General features: G+C 35.7%; 1 protein-coding gene and 2 pseudogenes across 1 annotated transcript in view; 2 read left to right on the forward strand and 1 right to left on the reverse strand.

The window, feature by feature from the left end:
- Positions 1-21,128, reverse strand: part of LOC145291964 (uncharacterized) — a 231,902-nt gene that overhangs the window by 170,390 nt on the left and 40,384 nt on the right. The gene's annotated exons all lie outside the window — the stretch shown is intronic.
- Positions 3,704-3,915, forward strand: LOC145292631 (U2 spliceosomal RNA; annotated as a pseudogene).
- On the forward strand, positions 15,181-15,306 carry LOC145292600 (U2 spliceosomal RNA; annotated as a pseudogene).

Consider the following 21,128-nt stretch of genomic DNA (forward strand, 5'->3'; position numbering starts at 1 on the left):
AAGTGTTTACTTAAGGGGGCGGTTCATTAGGAATTTGTTAACATTGGACTTGAAGACATCCAAGTTGTAGTCCGGTGGGAAGCAGGCAGACGGAACAGAGTTCCACAGGCGTGCAGTTCTAAGAAAGAAGCTTTGTTCATGGAATCCACGTTTTGATTTAGGCACAGATATAGAGTGGGGGAAATTTTTCACAGTGGATTCAGCTAGACGGGTGATTTTCGTGAAAGATTGGCGAGGGGGGGGGACCAGAGATTGGAATTCAGACGAGCACCTGCCATGGAAATAACAATAAAACAAGGATAGGCTCGCAACGTCTCTTCTGTGGGAGAGAGATTGCAGGGTAGAGAAAAGGGCATCCCCCACTAAGCCACGAAGTCTATTTTGTACTCTGTCAAGGCAGGATAGGCTGTTTTTAGCAGCTCCTGCCCAGATATGGCAACAGTATATATATATATATATATATATATTAGGTTGGTGCAAAAAATTAAATGTTTTCGAGGTATGTGTTCTAATTTATTTTGCATGTGAACATTAGGCCAAGGAGTGTGACAGATAAGCTCTCAAGTAGTGCGTTATTTTTTTTTATATATGGAGGTAAATTGAATCGTCATTTCGTTTAGTTATTTTCAGTGTAGTGTCCGTCGAGAATGCAATCAGAACCATTCTCTGACTTTTGTCGTTGTTTTATTTTTTCACTGTTTTACATCGAAATCGTGGTAGAAGCGTTTCAGATCCTATTAGAGACAGCTCGTTTCGTTGCTATCTACAACGGGAATCTGTTAAAGAAAACAAGTGATTTTATTGGTCGACTGAGATCGGTTTTGCTTAAGGAGTCCGGATATTCGATTAGGAGTTTCGTTTCTGATTCCAAAGGCGAACGGATTTGCCACATTATCAGCAACAGTGGGTCGCCGCGAAAACCATTCGCCTTTGCTTTTTGCTTTCTCGTGTTTTGCGTTTCTTTTGTGATCTGTGTTGATTTTAGCTTATCATACAGCAATCGCAAAAAAAAGGTAAGGTTTTAAAACGAACTTGTTGGTTTCAAAAACAAAAATCAAAACGAAACAAAGAAAATCGAAATCCAATCAGAACACCTCTCTTATCGTTGTCTCTCAGTCTTGTACGATTTGAAATCAAACTGCGTCACAGGTGTGTGTGTGTGTGTGTGTGAGAGAGAGAGAGAGAGGGAGAGAGAGAAAGAGACTGTGTGTGCGTGTGTGTGTGTATGTGTGTATGAGAGAAAAAGAGAAAAAGTCAAAGAAAGAGAGAGAGAAAGAGAAAGAGAGAGAGAGAGAGACAGAGACAGAGACAGAGACAGAGACAGAGAATTATTTTGTGTGCTTATGAGAGAGAGGAAAAGAGAGAGATGTAGAGGGAGTGGGCGTGTGTGTATGAGAAAGAGAAAAAGAGAGGAGTATGTGCATGATAGAGAGAGAGAAAGAGTGAGACAGAGAGACAGAGAGACAGAGCAATAGAGAGAGAGAGAGAGAGAGAGAGAGAGAGAGAGAGAGAGAAAGGTGGGAGAATGAGTGCTTGAGTGTGTATGTGTGAGATAATGAGAGAGAGAGTGCGAGTGAGAGTAAGGGAGAGAGAAAGAGATAGAAAGATAGAAAGGGGGATTGAGTGAACGTGTGTGTCCGTATGAGAGAGAAAGAAACGGGGAGAGGAAGAGGGAGTGTATGTGTGTATAAGAGAGAGAAAGAGAGGAAGAGAGAGAGCGAGAGGAAATTATCGAGTGTGTAGAAGAGAGAGAGAGAGAGAGAGACAGACAGACAGACAGACAGACAAAGCAAGAAAGAGAAAGAGAAAAAAAAAACGCGATAAGATAAGGAGGGGAAGAGTAAGTGCGTGAGTATATGTGCATGAGAGAGGGAGAGAGTGACATGGAGAGAGAGGGGAAGTTAGCAGTCAGAGAGGCATGTCCTAAAAAGTAACGTGATTAAAGGGGTAAAAGAGAGAAGGAGGAGAGAGATACACACACAGAAATAGATAGATAGATAGATAGATAGATAGAGAGAGAGATAGAGAGATAGAGAGATAGATAGCGAGAGAGAGAGAAAGAGAGAGAGAAAGAGAGAGTCTAAAAGAAGAATGCTAGACTCTCGTAAAACTCTTCTAATTAGTTGTCGTTTCTCCCGAGCGACGCCGTCTATATCTGCGAAGTACAAAATTCATAAATCATAGTCTTGAATATTTAAACTATAAAATTGTATTGAAAACCTCCTACAGAGACATAAGGAAGCCAATAACATTTTTATTTAATGCTAGCTATTCCTATATGGCATTACCCGGTAGTGTATTTTACATACAATTTAATGTGGGGTTTATGCCACTATGTCGTTCTTTTTCCTCTAAAATAGTTTTTGTTACAAACACAGAGACATAACTCTGTACAAGCGAATACTGAGTTACGTCCCTTTTATCAAGATAGCGTTCATATGAAAATAATTGCGGCACAGTAAAGGTATTTTCTGGAAGTAAAAATATGATATTACATTTCATTTCTACTCTCTCATACACCACTACCGACCTCTACCGATTCATCGAAAGACCCGATCAACTTTACTTTATATCTTAGATTAGCATGTCACAGGTATTAAACAGAACGCAGATTATATGAACAATTAATATGATTAAAAACATATGTACCTTTTTATTAATTTAAAAGTATCTAGATGATACTTAGCTTGTTCTTTCTTGAGTTAGTCTGAACGTTACGCATTAAAAAGGCCAACTATAATTTTTTGAAGGACTAACTACTAAAAAAAAAGGCTAAATTCGAAAATCTAGCTTTAAAATGATTAATCTGGCAACCCTGAACAAAAATATAAAATTGACTTCCCTTTGATACAGCCTCGTTTTCGAATATCATTATAATTATAATATATAATCATTATTGTAATTGTGTGTAAAAAAAAATTGTAGCATATTCGACGTGCAGCGATTCTTCACCAAAAAAAAAGAAGTCCCTTATCCCCGAGTGGCCTCCGGGCCTTGATAAGTGGTGATTTCCATGTAAAAAAAAGTCAGTGAAACGTTGCGTAAAAAAGGAACATTAAAAAGAAACAGGGCAAAAAAAGCATTGTCTGCCAGGAATTGTTAGATTGAAATTAATATGATTGCGTGTTTATTTTGTGTGTTACGCTTACATCCGAGTAACTATTGCTTAATTGTTATGGACTTCCATTTCTTGTAATAAATAATTTTACCAAGAATTCTTCAGTAGTTTTGGTTTCGGTTTCGATTATACCACTTAATGATAGCACTTAAGTCATCTATAAGGTTGGTGCAAAAATTATGCTTTTTGACGTTCAAGTTCATGTAAAAAAAAAGCATTATTTTTGCACTAACCTAATATTTTTTATAAATAATTTTACCAAGAATTCTTCATAACTTTTGGTTTCAGTTTCGATTATAGCTAGTGGCACTCCAGTGATCTATATTCTTTATAACTAATTTTACCAAGAATTCTTTTGGTTTCGGTTTCGATTATAGCTTTATAGCTAAAGGACCTCTATGCACACAAGTCATGTGGATATTTTTTTTTTATTTTTGAAATCGCAACTTTATAATATATAAAAATCGCTAGAACTTTAACTCTCTGATAATATATAGGAAATATGCAAGAAGTAAAATATCACATTTTAGCACACTCTACGACCGGGCTACGCCGGGCGTACCTGCTAGCTTAGACAAATACTTTGCAGTTTTCTTGGCCTTTTGGCCAAGACTAAAGTGTAGTATCTGTTCTTCAGATGCTGCACTTCCATTTCTTGTTCTCTTTCGGTGGAGGAGCAGTCCTTCACGACTGAGACATTTTTTTTTATTTTTGTACCTTTTCTCCACGTTAAAAAACGACCCTGGTGTCTAACTCTGTCCCGTGGGGAGGCATTGTAAATAGGTACAATAATATCAGAGGGTCTCCATTTACGTTGAACATCCACAGAATGTCAACATAAATATAGTACATATGAATGTATCCCTTGTGGAGTTTCCACATGTCCCGCTAGTAAATTAAAGATAGTCTTTTAGAATATGATTTTATTATTAATATTGAACTATGTAGCACAATATTTATTCGTACTTATTAATTTATATTATTTGGATGAATTCTATTTTTAAAATACAATAGACACTATTTTCATACTAATTGTAATAAACTGGCATTTGCTGCATGTTATTGTCTTTTTTTCTGTTTAAAAAACTAATTATTTGCGCTCTACAGCAAAATATCAACTAGTGTTGGGACAATTAATCGGAATAGGAATAGGGAATCGGAAAAATCGGAGCTTTTTGGGGTATCGGAATCGGAAAAATTTTAGCTTTTTTTCCGATGCCAAAACTGATTCTTTAAATTTTTATTTATTTGATTTCAATTTAAGAAACATCTTCCACTGCTTGTAGTAATAATAAAATGATAAATATTTATTGATTTTAACTTTCAGTAAAATCTCTAGATCACCTTCTCACATGTGCGTTTTTACGTTTGAGAAAATACAGGCATTTTAAAGATGTGCTTTTTACGGTAATCGGAACAAAATAACATTTTTATAGTTAAATATTTAGAGATTTATAAAGAATCGGAATTGGTAATTGTATCGGAATCGAGAATTTAGTACGGAATCGGTAATTGTATCCGAATCGGAAAAAAATATTGGAATCGTCCCATCACTAATATCAACTTTATCCAAACATAGTTTGGTTTAATATGTTTCTCATTTCGTGGAATTTTTACTAGTTCTGTTAGCGTTTAATAATTATCTATTGATATTTTTATTACTATTACACAGTTGTTCTTTGTTACTTTGTTTAATAGCGAATAGAGCAAATCGATCATTAGGAAATTTTAAATTAAAGGGTGGGGCGTATGAAAAGCACCAACTATTTTACCCAACAACGTGGAATCTACGGAAATAAAAATGTTCTATTTTCCGTCGCTAATTAATCACTTGTAATTGTTATTTTCACATTTCTGTTTGTGTTTTATCACTTGTTTATGGCGCCATTTTCGTAATTATTCATTCTCGTGTTTGTTGCCTTCAAAGCAGAAACATGTCCCGCTCAATACATTTCTTCTTCTTCTTCTTCTTCTTCTTCTTCTTCTTCTTCTTCTTCTTCTTCTTCTTCTTCTTCTTCTTATTATTATTATTATTATTATTATTATTATCGTTATTGTTATCGTTGTTATTATTATTATTTTTACCATCATTTTCATTAATATTATTATTGTTATTATTATCGCTATTATTATTGTTATTATTATTGTTATTATTATCGTTATTATTATTGTTATTATTATTGTTATTATTGTTGTTATTATTATTGTTAACGTTAAAGTTATTATTTTTGTTAATATTATAGTAATTACAATCATTGTTAGTATTGTTATCGATATTTCTATTATTATTATTATTATTATTATTATTATTATTATTATTATGTTTGTTATTATCATTATCGTTATTATCATTATTATTATTGTTGTTGTTGTTATTATTATAGTTGTTGTTATTATTATTATCGTTATTATTATTATTATTATTATTTTATAGTTATTAATATTATCTTTATTATTATTACATCATCAAAGATTTAGTCTCCCTAGATTTCCAGTACGCTCCACCTCTTTTGATAATCATTGCAGATCGATTTGCATCATCGTAGCAGCCGTTTACCATTAATTTTTCGTTGACGGCGACCATTAGCTTTCACTGGAATTTGGGTTGCACTCATCCATCGGAGGTCTGGCTAGAGCCTTCTATCCTCGGTCTTTCTGTCCTCCTTGACCCTCCTCGTTTTGGTTTGGCGTCAGTTTTTGGCGACACACACACACACACACACACACACACACACACACACACACACACACACACACACACACACACACACACACACACACATTCAATTTTCATGAATCCATATGATGCTTCTTTGTGTTTTACATCTGTAGCATTTTCTGCATGTGCAGTTTGTGTGTGTAGTTCCTGTGTATTAATCTCTGTATCCAAGGGGTTTCTACTTTCTCGGGTTGAGCACTGTCGTTATATGAGCACCAATTCCATGGCTTAGTGAGTAGAACTGCTGACTATAAACTGCATGGATTTAGATTTGATTCCTGGTTTGGGATGGTACTATTCTAGCCGCACCAAAGATCTTTGATACAGCGAAAATATTTGTAGCTGAGTATATATATATATATTAGGAGATATGTTTGGTTAAAAACAGGAAAAAGTGGTCAATACGTTAGTAGAGCTAAATATGCTTTTATTATTTCAACCTCGAGGGTTTTCGCTTAAATCATTACAAGTTGTTTCAATCGACAGGGCAATAAAATTATCTCGCCGATCTCGTCAGACAATCTAAGCCAAAACCTTAGCTTTGGCTTAGATTGTCTGACGAGGTCTGCAAGATAATTTTATTGTTCTTTTGATTGAAACAACTTGTAATGATTTAAGCAAAAATCCCCGAGGTTGAAACACACACACACACGCGCGTGCGCACACACACGCGCGCGCGCACACACACACACACACACGCACGCACACACACACACACACACACACACACACACACACACACACATATATATATATATATATATATATATATATATATATATATAAGAAACACCCTAGGCAGATCAATCAACGTTTCGATATTAACATTGGATTCTAAATTTAATTTATAAAATCTCTACTTTGTAGTGAACATATTTAAAAATGCTGTCAATATATTCCTTTACATCTTTTCTATTTTTCTTCTATTCTTCTTCTCACCCTTTCCCCCTTTCCCACCTCCTCCTTCTATCCTCTTTCCCTTTTCCTCTATCATGTGCCGTTCACCCCACACTCTTTCATCATAAAAAACATTATTTATTTAGTCATTACGCGCGAAGCAACATACCCCGCCCCAAAACAACCTCCACAACCAATCAAGTTTTTCCTATTAGACATTTTCCTTTGCTTTTTTAATTAATTAGAAAACAAATATCATTCACTGATTGATTTTAGTTACATTTGTTGAGTTGCTCTTTTATGGATCAAGTGACAGCAAGCCTACCCAGTACCGAAACAGGTGTTTTATTTCTTTGCTTCCTCACGAAAGCAAATTAGACATAAGGTCGTTTTTAATCCGGGTGAAAAGTACTCCCCCAAAAGCGGGCACTCTGGCAGTTTCCATATAAATAGTAATTGTTTCAGTACCCTACCAAGGACAAATTACAGAACAGATACTACCCGGCTATCTTTGCGCTTAATCAGATTATTATAATTAATCGGCATAATCACGTTGACACACCGAAGTTAAGCAACGTTGATCCTGGCTACTACCAAAGGAGTGACTATTTGGGAATACCAAGCGCTGTATGTAGGAGGACGCCGACAATTTCCTGCAAGAGCTGCAAAAAGCTAACGACGTCCTCTCACCTAACGGGAATATGCATGTGACTGGGGACCACTTGTGAATTTCATACTCTCATGAAACTTCCTCCTTTGGAGGACGCCGGTTCATTATAGAGATGGCTTGTTTCGTGGCTGAGATATGTTTCTGCTCTTGTACAGTTCAGGGAAATGGAGGGTTTCATCCTTCCAGGCTTTGCTTTTTCACCCTTTCAGAAGGAGTTAGTTTATTGCTAATCGCTCGAGGCGCCTCTATCGGGCCGTCAAGGCATTTATTTTCAGGTCATGTAATGTTGCCCAACACGTTGTAGCCTCAGTCGCAAAGTAGACAAAGAGTAGAAAAGAACTTCAACTCGCCTTTTTTTTTTGTACAACAACATTTACTTCCTCATTCTTCCGACACACATGACTTCTCATTACGGCTGTGATATCTCTCACGTGATCGTCTTCTCGTACATGCTCCCGAACATCATCCACATCTCAAAAAATGATCGTCTTCTCGTACGTTCTCTCTCCTTTTCATAGTCTTCTTTTTCTTTACCGTGACGTCATTTCGCATATACTCGTCCGCACTATCTTATAGCTAGCTTTTCAGATCTCACTTTCCGACCCTTGTGTCACATCGTGCAGCTATGAGAAGGAGATAAGCCGGCAGATTTGTGCAGCTATGAGAAGGAGATAAGCGGGCAGATTCTTGCATCTTTACTGAAGCGTTATTATTTATCAAGGACGAAGGCCACTCAAGGATAACTTCTATTAGATTGGTGCAAAAATAATGTCGTTTTTTTTTGACATGGGTGAACGTCAAAAAACGGCATTATTTTTTTTTTTTTTGCACCAACCTAATAGTTGAACGGCGAAGGACCTGATTATGATTAAAAGTGTGAACTGCGATTGGTTACTTGTGGGTGGCTGTTATGTGACTAGAATCTGCAGTGAGTTGGTTCCGCGGAAATGTATCTCCTACGGACGAGAATATATATGTTCGTGAAAATTTCGCCGGTGTTACGCGTACGGATGAAGAGGAGAACTCTGTTGTTGTTTTATTAGCACATTTGTAGTTGGCTATGAAAGTTTAGTTTTAAATTGCATTTTTTAAGTACTATTTTTTAGCCCCTTAGATCAAGTGGCTTCATGCCTCGTCCAGAGCGATTTCTATAAAAATAACACGCTTCGTAACATTATTACACTCTACATTTAAAAACATCGTCCGAGTTTAAAACAGTTTTTTTTATTATGTCATGTTTCAACTTGAAATAACACGTTTCTATCTATCATGCTTAAGTTTGACATATAATTTTTTTTTTGTCTGCAACGTTTTGAAATAGTATATTTTTAGCGCGATCATTCTTACGTTTGAAGTAGTAAATTATTTCGCAGGTTTGAAAGTTTGGACCAGCAATTTTGGTCTGTCAGGTTTAAATTTCAAATGTAATTTTTTTTTGGTCTGCTCTGCTAAAATTTGAAACAATATTTTTTCCACGCTTCTGTTTCAAATAGCATTTCCAGTCGTCTGCCAATCTTAAGTTGAAAATAACATTTTCATCGTTCTATAAGGAACAAACTAGATACTGTTTTCATCAGTCTACTAAACTTATATTTGAAATACCATTTTCATTTGTCTATCAAAGTAAAGTTTTAAATAGCTTTATCATTGTTCTATGAGAGTTAAGTTTAAATTTGCATTTTTATTTAGTCTGTCAAGCTTAAGTTTTGAATAGCACTTTCCTTGGTCTGTCAATATTGAGTTTGAAATTGCATTTTCATTGGTCTGTCAATATAAAGTTTTACATAGCATTTTCATTGATCTGTCAAGATTATGTTTAGAATAGCATTTTCATTGGTCTGTCAAGATTATGTTTAGAATAGCATTTTCATTGGTCTGTCAATATGAAGTTTTAAATAGCATTTTCATCTCTCAATGCGTAGATGTAATAGATCATTTTAAGAATATATCGGATTCTCATATTTTTTTTAGAATATATATTATTTAAATAAATTGTTTTTTCTTAGGTTTCAGCAGCTATCTTTCAGTATCTCTGATCGGACCAACAATTTCTCTAACTAGTTGTTTATCTCGATTGTTGATTAAGTCCTTTACATGAAGCGCCATCTTAAATTGTTTATCGAAAACAAAAGACAAAAACAGCGAAAGAAACTCTTGTTCCTCGTCGCGTCGGCTCACTATCTTTTGATCTTAATTGTTCATCAGTTACAGCAAAGAACATATCTGTAATTCGATTTGCTAAAACTATCAGGATTCAACTCCCCTTTTTTTCTTTTCTGCGACTTTATTTCAGTTGGTTTTTGCCGACTTTCGTTGTACGGTTGTTCGTTGTTCCCTTCTCTGGTGTATTCTGATTAGCGAGACAACGTCGTAAATGTTCTTGCGCATGCGCACACGCAAAGGCAAAAATTCGTAAGACGTTTGCCTAGATTTACAAAACGTTCCTCTCTTTATAAAACGGCGACCCGCCATCTTTTTTTTTTTTTTTTTTGCAAACGCGCCTACCATTTTAAAGTTTACCAGTGTTTGATAAAGTGCTGTTAACAAACAAACAATGGAATCTAATTAACACGTATCGGTTTCGCCAATTGTTTGAAACAACTAAAGAAAAACACACAAACAAGCAAACAAACAAACATAAAGCAAAAGAACCCGCACATTACACGTTAGCATATATGAAAAGAAAAAAAAAAACCCCAAAAAACTACAAGATTACATGAATCAAGTTTTTAGAAAAAGAAGAAAAAATGCCGCCAATTTTCACATTACTTAACAAATACAAGAAAACAAAGCCGAGGTTGGTTGGGAGGGAATTCAGATTACAGTATTAGTACTCTTAATTGCATTGCTGTCGATATTCCAAGGGTCTTTAATGTCAAACTTTGTACAATTATAAATAATGCTTTTGGAGCCTACATTACTACTACTACTACTACTACTACTACTACTACTACTACTACTACTACTGCTGCTGCTACTACGGCTACTACTACTAGGGATTACTATCTCATTCTCTCTCCTATGTATTAAAATATATATACTTGCCGAACTCGGGAATCTTTCTGTCGAACTCGGGGAATTTAAACGGAATTTCGAGCAGAACCCTTTATTAACTATACGCGGGTAGCGTGCTCTTGTTCCGTCAGCCACGACTGGATAGAGATCCTAAGTAATTTGGCAATTGTATTTTTCGGTCGATCACACTGAGAATAGAATACCAATTTTACAATTGATTTTTCCAAGTATTCTAACCACAGCGACACGGATCCTTGCGGACATTTCCGGGTTCGACAAGATACACCTGAAAAAAGGTCGGAGGCTACATCAACCGAAACGTTGTGAAAATCAAATTCAAGATGATAACAGTATTATGATGAATCCAAATAATATTAATAACCAATCCTCATCTAAAAATATTCTCGCCCTCTTGGATAGGGTAAAGAAAAGAGTTTTCAATCTAACAGATCCCACTTTGTCAACTAAGCTGCAAACCCTGTCCCATCGCCGTAATGTTGCATTCCTGTGCCTGTTTTATAAGTATTTTAATAGAATGCGTTCTGAGTAATTCGTGCACTATATATATATATATATATATATATATATATATATATATATATATATATATATATATATATATAGTAAGTTATAAAATGTATATGGGGATTAAGCTACACTGAATATTACGTATTGAGCACTTTTGAAGTAAATACATAAAGTTTACGCATAAATCTATACTTTCGTATATTAATTTTATGTGAGTAAATCAAGTAGTTATATATATACATCCACACACACACACACACACACACACACACATATATATATATAAATATATACTGTCGTTTGGGCGGTCGGGTTTCGATCCTGGCTTGAGATAATTGTTTGTCTAGCCCCACTGGTGAGCTTGGGAACAGCGAAACAGTCTATGTATGTGGATGACTTACGTTGAGCATATTGGGAAATGATACACAAATTACCATTAGCACATTAAGCGCTGTATGTGGATGACTATATATATATATACATATATATATATATATATATATATATATATATATATATGCCAGACATGAAATAAAATGATTAGATCACTCTGACAGACGTTAATCATCATTAAAAAAAATGTTTAAATTTTAACAGTATTTTTCGCACTTAACATAGCCGAATGGATTAGGTCCTTGCTAATGAAACGAAGTATGACTTCCGTTGGCAGGTTCGAATCTATCGACCGGTGTTAATCGTGACACCCTGCACTGATGATTTTCGAAATGATGAATCACTAGTGTCTGTAGATAGTTAATAATTATTGGAGTAAATAATAATAATAATAATAATAATATATATATATATATATATATATATATATATATATATATATATACAATAACTACGTATTAGATATGTTTGAAGCCAAAACAACGCATTATTATAAAATAAACAGATATCTATTTTGTTTGAAATTGTTTGAAATATATATCATTCAACTGTGTTTGAATAAATGGTTAAGTGGCAGTTAAGTCATTTAGAACTGCTTTAAAGCTTCACCGCTCCCTCATTTTTCGACCAAATTTCAAACAATTATTAAATCAGCTTCTTAGTTATATTGTGAAAAAAAAAAAAAGGTTTTAAATTTTCGTTCAATAAAACAAAAGTTATGATGAATTTTCTGGTGTTCCAAATCGTAAAAATATGTAAGGAGGTGAGCGACGCTTTTTATGATTGGTTTCCGTAGCAACTATGTTGCTTCAGCGACTACTGTTGCTACTAATTCACGGCTGTCGCGGAAAGCAAAGTAACACATGAAATAGAGAGACTGAAAACATGAAAGGAAGATAATTGGGGGATTTCATTGAAAGCAGACGAGTGCCGTACATTGTTATTACATATGTGTTTATGGGGGCAAAAAATATAATTCTGAAATTAAACAAAGAACAAGTGAATTTATTAGAAACCTGGAAAATAATGGATTACAATAGAAAAATACGAGCATAAAAAGTAATGTGGTTAAGCTTAAACATGGAAAATTAAAAGACTACAGGGCGGTCAAAAAGTCAGGTAACATTTTAAAGAAAAACGATATTAGCAATACACGTATATTTAAGTACCATACATTGAAATATAAAATGAAACAAACATGAAATATGTTTATTTTGTTAATTGTCGTCCATACCTCTCTATCAATCGCTGGAAGCGATTAACCACTGATTATGTAACACGTGTAATCATGTCAGCTGATATCCGCGCAATCTCCTCTTCAATAAATAACTTTAAAGACGCTATTGTATCAGGCTTCTTGCCATAAACGCTATCCTTTACATAGCCCCAAAGCCAGAAATCAGGAGGGGTTGTTTATATATTACACTCAAATATTTAAACAAATAATATTAAACGAATAGAGATTATAATGGATCATATTGTTTTTTCTACCTTTAACATGTTACCTGACTTTTTGACCACCCTGTAGTTGTTACGACTGGAAAAGATAAGGACAACGTATTCTTGTAAAATTATAATGAATTTATAACTTAAAATATTGCAGCATTAAGAATTTTTAAATTCAATTTATAACATTATATAATCAATTCTTAATGCTGCAATATCTTAAGTTATGAATTTATGATATTTTTACAAGAATAATTTGTCCTTTTCTTTTCTAGTTTTAACAACTATTCCTTTACTTTCCCATGTTTAAGCTTAACCATATTACTTTTCAAGCTTACACACACACACACACACACACACACACACACGCGCGCATATATATATATATATATATATATATATATATATATATATATATATATATATATATATATATATAGTTACACTGTTGTATATAATCGAAATAAGATTCCTGTATGTGTGGATCGATAAATCCTTTCCGTAGCGAAAACGAACCGTCAAAAGTTGTGTAATAAGATAATTGTCAAAGAAATACCTCGTATCTATGTTTCCCACCTAAAATCATACGACAAAAAAATGTATTATACAATCAACTGTGATCGCCATCGATCGATTCGCACGGATATTACAACGTTTGCATGGCACCAAGTTTGCCAAAACTCTTGGGAGAACCAATGGCCAACATCTAATACTAATCATCGACTCCGCAAGAGAACCGAATTCTCATTCTTCATTGTTTTGTTTTTATTGCTGTTGTATCAGCATTCACCGTGGGTCTGCTGAGCCGGCCCCTCTAACTAAATTCTCTGCATCTCGTATAGACGCCGCCCAGGCACGCCGGTTTGAATCCGCGGTCGATATCAAGCCCAGCCATTCGCGGTTTCAGCGACGCATTCCGTAGAGGTGAGAACATAGGATCTGATCGGCATCTTGCTTCACTTTGCTGAACAGATTTTCAGCTTACCACCGTGTTGTTTCATTTTCCGAACTTGTGTCACATCATTTGACCTTTTGGTTAGAAACAAAGTGTAGACTTTGTTCTGTTATTGCACTCCATCGGCCAATGCAGAAGAGGTCCTTCTAGATCTAAGCAATTTTTATATTTTATATATAATCCAGCGTACCATTTTTGGGGGGAACTGATTAAAATGCTATTTCAAACTTAAGCATGACATACCAATGGGGATGCTATTTCAAACTTAAGCATGACATACCAATGGGGATGCTATTTCAAACTTAAGCGTAACAAACAAAAGACGATGCCATTTCAAACATAAACGTGACTGACTAAAGAGGATGCTATTTCAAGTATAAATGCGACAGACTAAAGAGGATGCTATTTCAAACATAAAGGTGACAGACAATATAGGATGCTATTACACGCATAAACGTGACAGACTAAAGAGGATACTTTTTCAAACATAAACATAACAGACTAAAGGGGATGCTATTTAAAACTTAAACGAGATAGACTAAAGGGGATGCTTTTTCAAACATAATCATGACAGACTAAAGGGGATGCTATTTCAAACATAATCATGACAGACTAAAGGGGATGCTATTTCAAACATAATCATCACAGACTAAAGGGGATGCTATTTCAAACATAATCATCACAGACTAAAGGGGATGCTATTTCAAACATAAACGTGACAGGTCAATGAGGGGGATTTCCCTTTTAGGAAACTAATAAAAAATATTATTTCAAATTTAAGCATGGCAGACCAAAGGAGGTGTTATTTTAAACGTAATGTACAGTCCCAAGCGCAGATTTTTAAAATATATATAATAAAGATACTTGGACGTCAAATCAATTGAATTAGCGCAGTTAGCGTTTATAATGCATTTTTAGTCGCGTGCAAGGAATCTATAAATCACTCTGTCGGTCGGTCGGTCGGTCGGTCGGTCGGTCGGTCGGTCTGTCGGTCGATCGGTCTGTCGGTCAGTCCGTAACACTTTTGTGCTTGGCATTTTTGGTTAAGATCAAAGGTGTGTTGTTAACAGATGCCGTTCTTAGCTTTTCAAGGCAGATACTACAAGCAAAGACCATATGTGAGGGCAGCCCCACATATAAGACGTTGGTCAAACTCCTCACATTAAAAATCAGCCTTGTGCCTAATTTGCTCGGTGGGGGAGCAAATAAATACCCCCTTTTCTTGGCCTTTTGACCAAGATCAAAGTGTAGTATCTGTCCGGAAGATACTGCAAGTAAAGACCATATGTGGGGGGGACCCCACATATAAGACGTTGGTCAATGTAGGTGCAACCCTTTATACCAATTGTCACTATCCAACTCCTCTACTTCCCCTTCACTCCTCACATTAAAAATCAGTCTTGTGCCTAATTTGCTCGGTGGGGGACCAAATAAATACCCCCTTTTCTTGGCCTTTTTGCCAAGATCAAAGTCTAGTATCTGTTCTTACTACATGCTGTACTTATTCTGGTATAAAGTGGGGTATCACTTTTCTGTATTAATTTAATGTAAAATGATCACCCACTTTACAACCAGTCAGTCTCAAAGCCATTCAAGTCATTCTCCAGATCATTCAAGTTGTTTTTGAAGGATTCCAGTTATTTTTTAAGCATTCAAGTCATTCTTAAGGTCATTCATTTCATCCTTAAGTTCATTAAAGTCATTCTAAGTCATTTACTTTTTATTTATTTAAGTCATTTCAACCCATTTTTCGGTCATTTTAATTTATCTTTATGAATTTTATGTCAATCCTACATTCACGCATTCATTCATTACACGAGAGCACGCGACTAATGGCTATCGGCCTTGTTAAACAGAAGCGTGCCCGACTATTGGACAACACCCCTTCTCAGAGTTACAAGGACGCATTTGAAAATAAAAGCGCCCCGTATTTTCTGGCGTATAAATCAAGCGCTATTATTTTAGTACCTGCTAATAGATAACACCAATAAGGAGGACCTTGTGAAAACGCACATATTTTTTTTTTAGTTGTTGTTGATTTGTTATTTATTTGTTTGTTTTGGCTACCCTTTATGGCGTTGACGCATATGTCAATGGTGCTGACAAGTGGGTGGGTCATTGATGGCGGCGGCTGCCAAATTGTTGGACCTGCAAATGATCACTTGTGGCGTACAGGTGAGGGGCCAGGCGTGAGCAAAGTAGGAGGGGGTGGTGGATTATTACTATCGACTACTATATTGCCCTTTTGACTACTGTTCACTCCTTACCCCTTATCCTTGAGTGGCCTCTCGGCCTTGATAAGTGGTGACGCCTATGTAAAAAAAAAAGAACGAAGTTAGTTGATAGGGAGAGGTCTATGTAGTTGTTGTTTTTGTCTCTACCCCCTCCATCTACAAACATACTCTTACATATACACTCGCACACACACACACACACACGCACTTTCTCTCTTACACGCACGCACACACAAACACACACACACATAAAAGCACACACACACACACACACACACACACACACACACACACACACACACACACACACGCGCGCGCATATAAACGCGTATATTTATATGCACTTTCATATAAATTCGCGCATGCATCACTCTATACGGTCGTATTGAGAAATCTGTAGACATTTTTTTACTTAAGAGTCACTTTATTTTAACAAGGTAGTCACCATTTATCAAGGCCCGGAAGCCACTCGGGAATAAGGGTTATTGCGTGTACAGTACGTTAGTATTGGAGATTTGATAAAGTGTCTTACTTGAGGGGGGCGGTTCATCAGGAATTTGTTTATGTCACGACTTATAAAGGCTCAAATATCACTCGAGGATAAGTGTTAATGAATATCAGGTGGCCGGTGAGACAACGCCACGATGGTTGGTAATATTGGCTATTGGACAGAATTTGATTATTTAAGAGGACCGCTGAACAAGAATTTGTTTACATTGAACTTGAAAATAACTGTGTTATAGCCAGCCGGAATTGGATTACACACACAGGTAGTTCTAGGAACTATGCTTTATTCATTAAAGATTTGTTTTGTTTAAGGCACAGAGAAAATAGAGAAAGAGAAAGTGAGAGAGAGAGAGAGAGAGAGAGAGGAGGGGGGATTATTTCAATGGTTATAGTAAGATAAGGTTTTGATTTGCTCTGAATGTTTTACAAAGAGGTGTGCCATTCAATCCCATCCGAACATCTGCCATGAAAATAATGTCGTGCCTAAATATCACACAAATCTAGAAACAGTAGGTGCAGTTGTCGCGCCTTTCTGTACATTTGTCGTGCCTTAGTTTGTACTACATAACTAATAAAGCCGTTTCGATAAGCCATAAACGTTTTGTTAAAGAAAAAAAATCATTTCGATAAGAGTCATGCGCTTGAGAGATGTTTCCACTCGCTATCTTGATCGATCGTCGCTGTTCACTTGGTCGGTTGTGCTGAGTCAGTCGACGATTGCTATTTACCCTGGAGGAAAGGGGAAAATCTTCCGTCGTATGGAGGCGTCAAAAAATATTTTCCAGGTGATCGGACTACTTGTAACAATGCCATGTATTCGTGCTAAAAACATCAACCTATCGAAGAAAAACAACTGAAGTAACGCGCCTTGACCCCACCTCAAATACTGCCTGTTGGTTAACTCTTCTACTAGTTGAAGTGAACTGCAACGCCGAATGAGATTGTAGTTTAGTAAATTAAGCTAAAAAAACAAACAAACAAATATACAGTCAAGCTACAAAAGTTATTATTAGAAATTCGATCCTCCTGTAAAGTTTTCGTTAATCTTCTTCAATGGCGTCGTTATATTTTAATACTTGAACCCAACACGTTGTGTCTGAGACAGTCGCAAAGAACAACAACAAAAAACCCCAGAAAATCGACGCAGTTTTTTTTCTAGTTGAAATAAAAGCCATTTATTAATGGTACTTTCCAACAAGGCATTGCATCTTGTTTTAAAAGTCTCTTAGTTCGCAATTTAGTGGATAAAACTCTGCGGTGCTGAACACGTGTTTTTCCTCCTCATGCATCAATATGTCCACTTGTGTCGTTGCTACGCGGGTTGCAAATCTATTATGCCGGCCGACTTCCGGCTCGTTGTCTCACCACGAGTTTTTTTTTTTATCTTTCTTTTTATTTCCGTTCCTATGTCGTCAGCTCGCACAATGGCACACAGTTTTACGACCATTTTTTTTTTTGTAAAAAGTTAAAACTGCATCTTATTTAAAAATTTCTACTTGCACTTATCCGTGCTTCTAAAATCTTCTGGTCGTCTACGTGGTTCCCCGCTATCGCAGCACACGTGCTTTTCCCTCGCTTGTCGTCCACGTGTCACACAGTAATCTCACGCCGGCACGCCTTGTCGGTCCACTCCTTACATGGCGTCCTTTCGTATTGATTTTTTAGTCAAAAAAATAAAATAAAATAAAGTACAAAGAAAGAAGGTTATTTTTATAGAGTTCCATTCGGATGAGTAATTCGTATATTTTATTTATTTATTCATTTATTTATTTATTTGCGGAGTGTTATCCTCATCTTCATTGTTGTTGTTGTTGTTTTACCACGTTTCGGCCAACTATTCCCCTGGCCTTCTTCAGGTGGTTTACCGCGACAGCATGGGAATGCAGAGTCTCTTAACTGTATCCTTAGCAATTACTGCCTTTCATAGTTGTTGTCCGTACAAAGACCAGAGGAATAGTTGGCCGAACCGTCGCGAAACAACAACTATGAAGATGAGGATAACAGTTCGCCTGGGGAGACTTGTTGTCACTCAGCTTCCAGAGAACACCACAGATCTCCAATCAGATCTTTTGTTGACTTGTGTGAAAGCTCCATGTGAGCCAATAATAATAATAATAATAATAATAATAATAATAATAATAATAATAGTGATAATAATAATAATAGTAGTAATAATAATAATAATAATAATAATAATAATAGTAGTAGTAGTAATAATAATAATAATAATAATAATAATAATAATAATAGTAGTAATAATAATAATAATAGTAATAATAATAATAATAATAATAATAGTAATAATAATAATAATAATAATAATAATAATAATAATAATAATAAGGAGCACTAGCAACAATTCCGAAAAACTTTGAAAAAAGAATGGCAGAAATTGGAATCAGAGGAATAGCTGCAAAAATACAATGACTAACGATAATGAAAACGGCTGAAATATTAATGAAAACCCTTGAATGCGGAGAATAACACAAGAAAACAATATAACGAAGAAGCGTTACAAGGAATGAAGAACACCGAAGCTGCATATCTACAAGTTCTACATCCCCATCATGCACCACCCACTATTGTTTCATCACCGTTCCCTCCCAATAGAAAAGTGATACCAAAGAGACAAGGGTCAAGGAGGATGGAAAGACTGAGGAGAGAGCGCTGGCCAGACCTCCGCTGGACAAGCGCGAAGAGAACTGGGATCTTGGGGAGGATTAGTACCACTCAAATTCCAGTATAAACCAATGCCCACTTCCAGCGAGAAATCAATGATAAGAGGCTGTTGTGATGACGCAAATTTATTTATGCTATCGAAGGAGGTGGAGAGAGCTGGACGTCTGGGGAGACTTGCTGTCACTCAGCTTCCAGAGAACACCACAGGTCTCCAATCAGATCGTTTGTTGACTTGTGTGAAAGCTCTATGTGAGCCAATAATAATAATAATAATAATAATAATAATAATAATAATAATAATAATAATAATGAAATAAATAAATAAATAAACCGGGAAGGTATTCTAATCACAATATCCAGTAAACTGCCTAACCCTAACCTTAACCCTAAGCTGCTTTTATTCGTTTCAGGATTTCTGTTTTGAGTTACTTCCTGTTTTGAGTTACTTCCTGTTTTGAGTTACTTCCTGTTCCTTTTCTCAGCTTTGACTTTCTTATTTTACCAGCGTTTTCATTCACACATTTATCCTTTTCTTCCATTGCTCTTTATTCATGTTTCGTTCGTGTTTTTTTTTTCATAATTTTTCTTCCTTTCGCCTTTAATTCCCTATTTCTTTCTTTCCCTTATTTTTCAGTTCTTTCTTTCTTTTCTTTTTTCACTTTCTTGTTGATTTGGACATTATTCCATAATTTCTTCTTCTTTTCTCTCTTTCTCGTTTCATTTTCTTTTTTTTTTAGTCACTTATTTCTTTTCTTTTTTGCTTTAATTGTTGCATTTTCCTTTTCTTTTCTATACATGTAACAAAGGGTGGATGCGCGCATCGCAGCTATATGCAAATGACCGAGCCGTGTGCCAGGTAAAAAGAAAAAAGGAATAAAAAAATTATAAAAAACGTTTGCGCAGATCGATGATCACGTTAAAGACACGGCAGCGACGCCAGAGCCTAAACGAGAATTCACGCGTGGCCGGAGAATGAAAAATAGAGCTTTTTTGTTAAAAACCTGAAACAGCGAGTGGAATTTATTTCCTCTTCTTTTCTTATGCCTACAGTGTGTTGGGACCGTATATATTAACGAATACGTTACATACAAAATAATGGAAACACCTTGTGAATTTTACATGACTTATAAAACACTTATAAATTAAAATAAAAATCGAAGTGTTGGCTTAATTTTTTTAATTTATATTATTTGTTGTTGTTACTTAATTGGTTGAATTTATTCTTTTTTACTTTAACAAGTGAATTTTAGTAAGAAACATTAAAATGGCACATCTATCAAATTTCCCCCCCCCCCCGCCCCAAAGGGCAAATTGTTGGTGCCCGGGCGACAGGCGCTATTGTAACGAAAGATACTGAAATGCTGGCCGTATCGAAAGGAACTCTCTCAAAGGTAATAACAGACTATGAAAAAGAAAGGAAAACATAATCTTCTAAACACACATAGAGATCGTTAGAGCCCGTGTAGTGAAGGTAGGGCGCAAAATCTCGACACCCAAAATTATAGCAGAGCTTAACAGTCGTCTGAATAATCCCGTTTCAACAAAAGCTGTTCACTTCCAAAGACAAAGATGTATTTATTCCATGTACTATTTGTGGGGAAACTTTCCACACTGAGCCTGGAATGCTACAACCCCCAAGGATAAAGCACCAAGACCCTGACTAGCCATCTTCATCTATGAAGGACTGCATGATGATGAATTGTCAGATGATGATGATGATGATGATGATGATGGTATATTTTTCACTCATATTGTTTTTCTCCTATATAATAAAATGACTGCAGAAATTCCCCTCTGGACCAAAGTATCGTAGGTTTGCAACAACAGATGCCCCGTAAAAATGCAACACATCGAGGCCAGTAGCCACTATCTTATGTAGATTTTAACCACCATTTTATACACATTCAGCCGTGACATTAAAATGCTACATTGTATCTTACGAGCAATACCATCAGAATCGCAACATC

Source organism: Euprymna scolopes, chromosome 13 (genome assembly GCF_053919585.1).
Source record: "Euprymna scolopes isolate OS-2025 chromosome 13, ASM5391958v1, whole genome shotgun sequence".
NCBI classification, from domain to species: Eukaryota; Metazoa; Mollusca; class Cephalopoda; order Sepiida; family Sepiolidae; genus Euprymna; species Euprymna scolopes.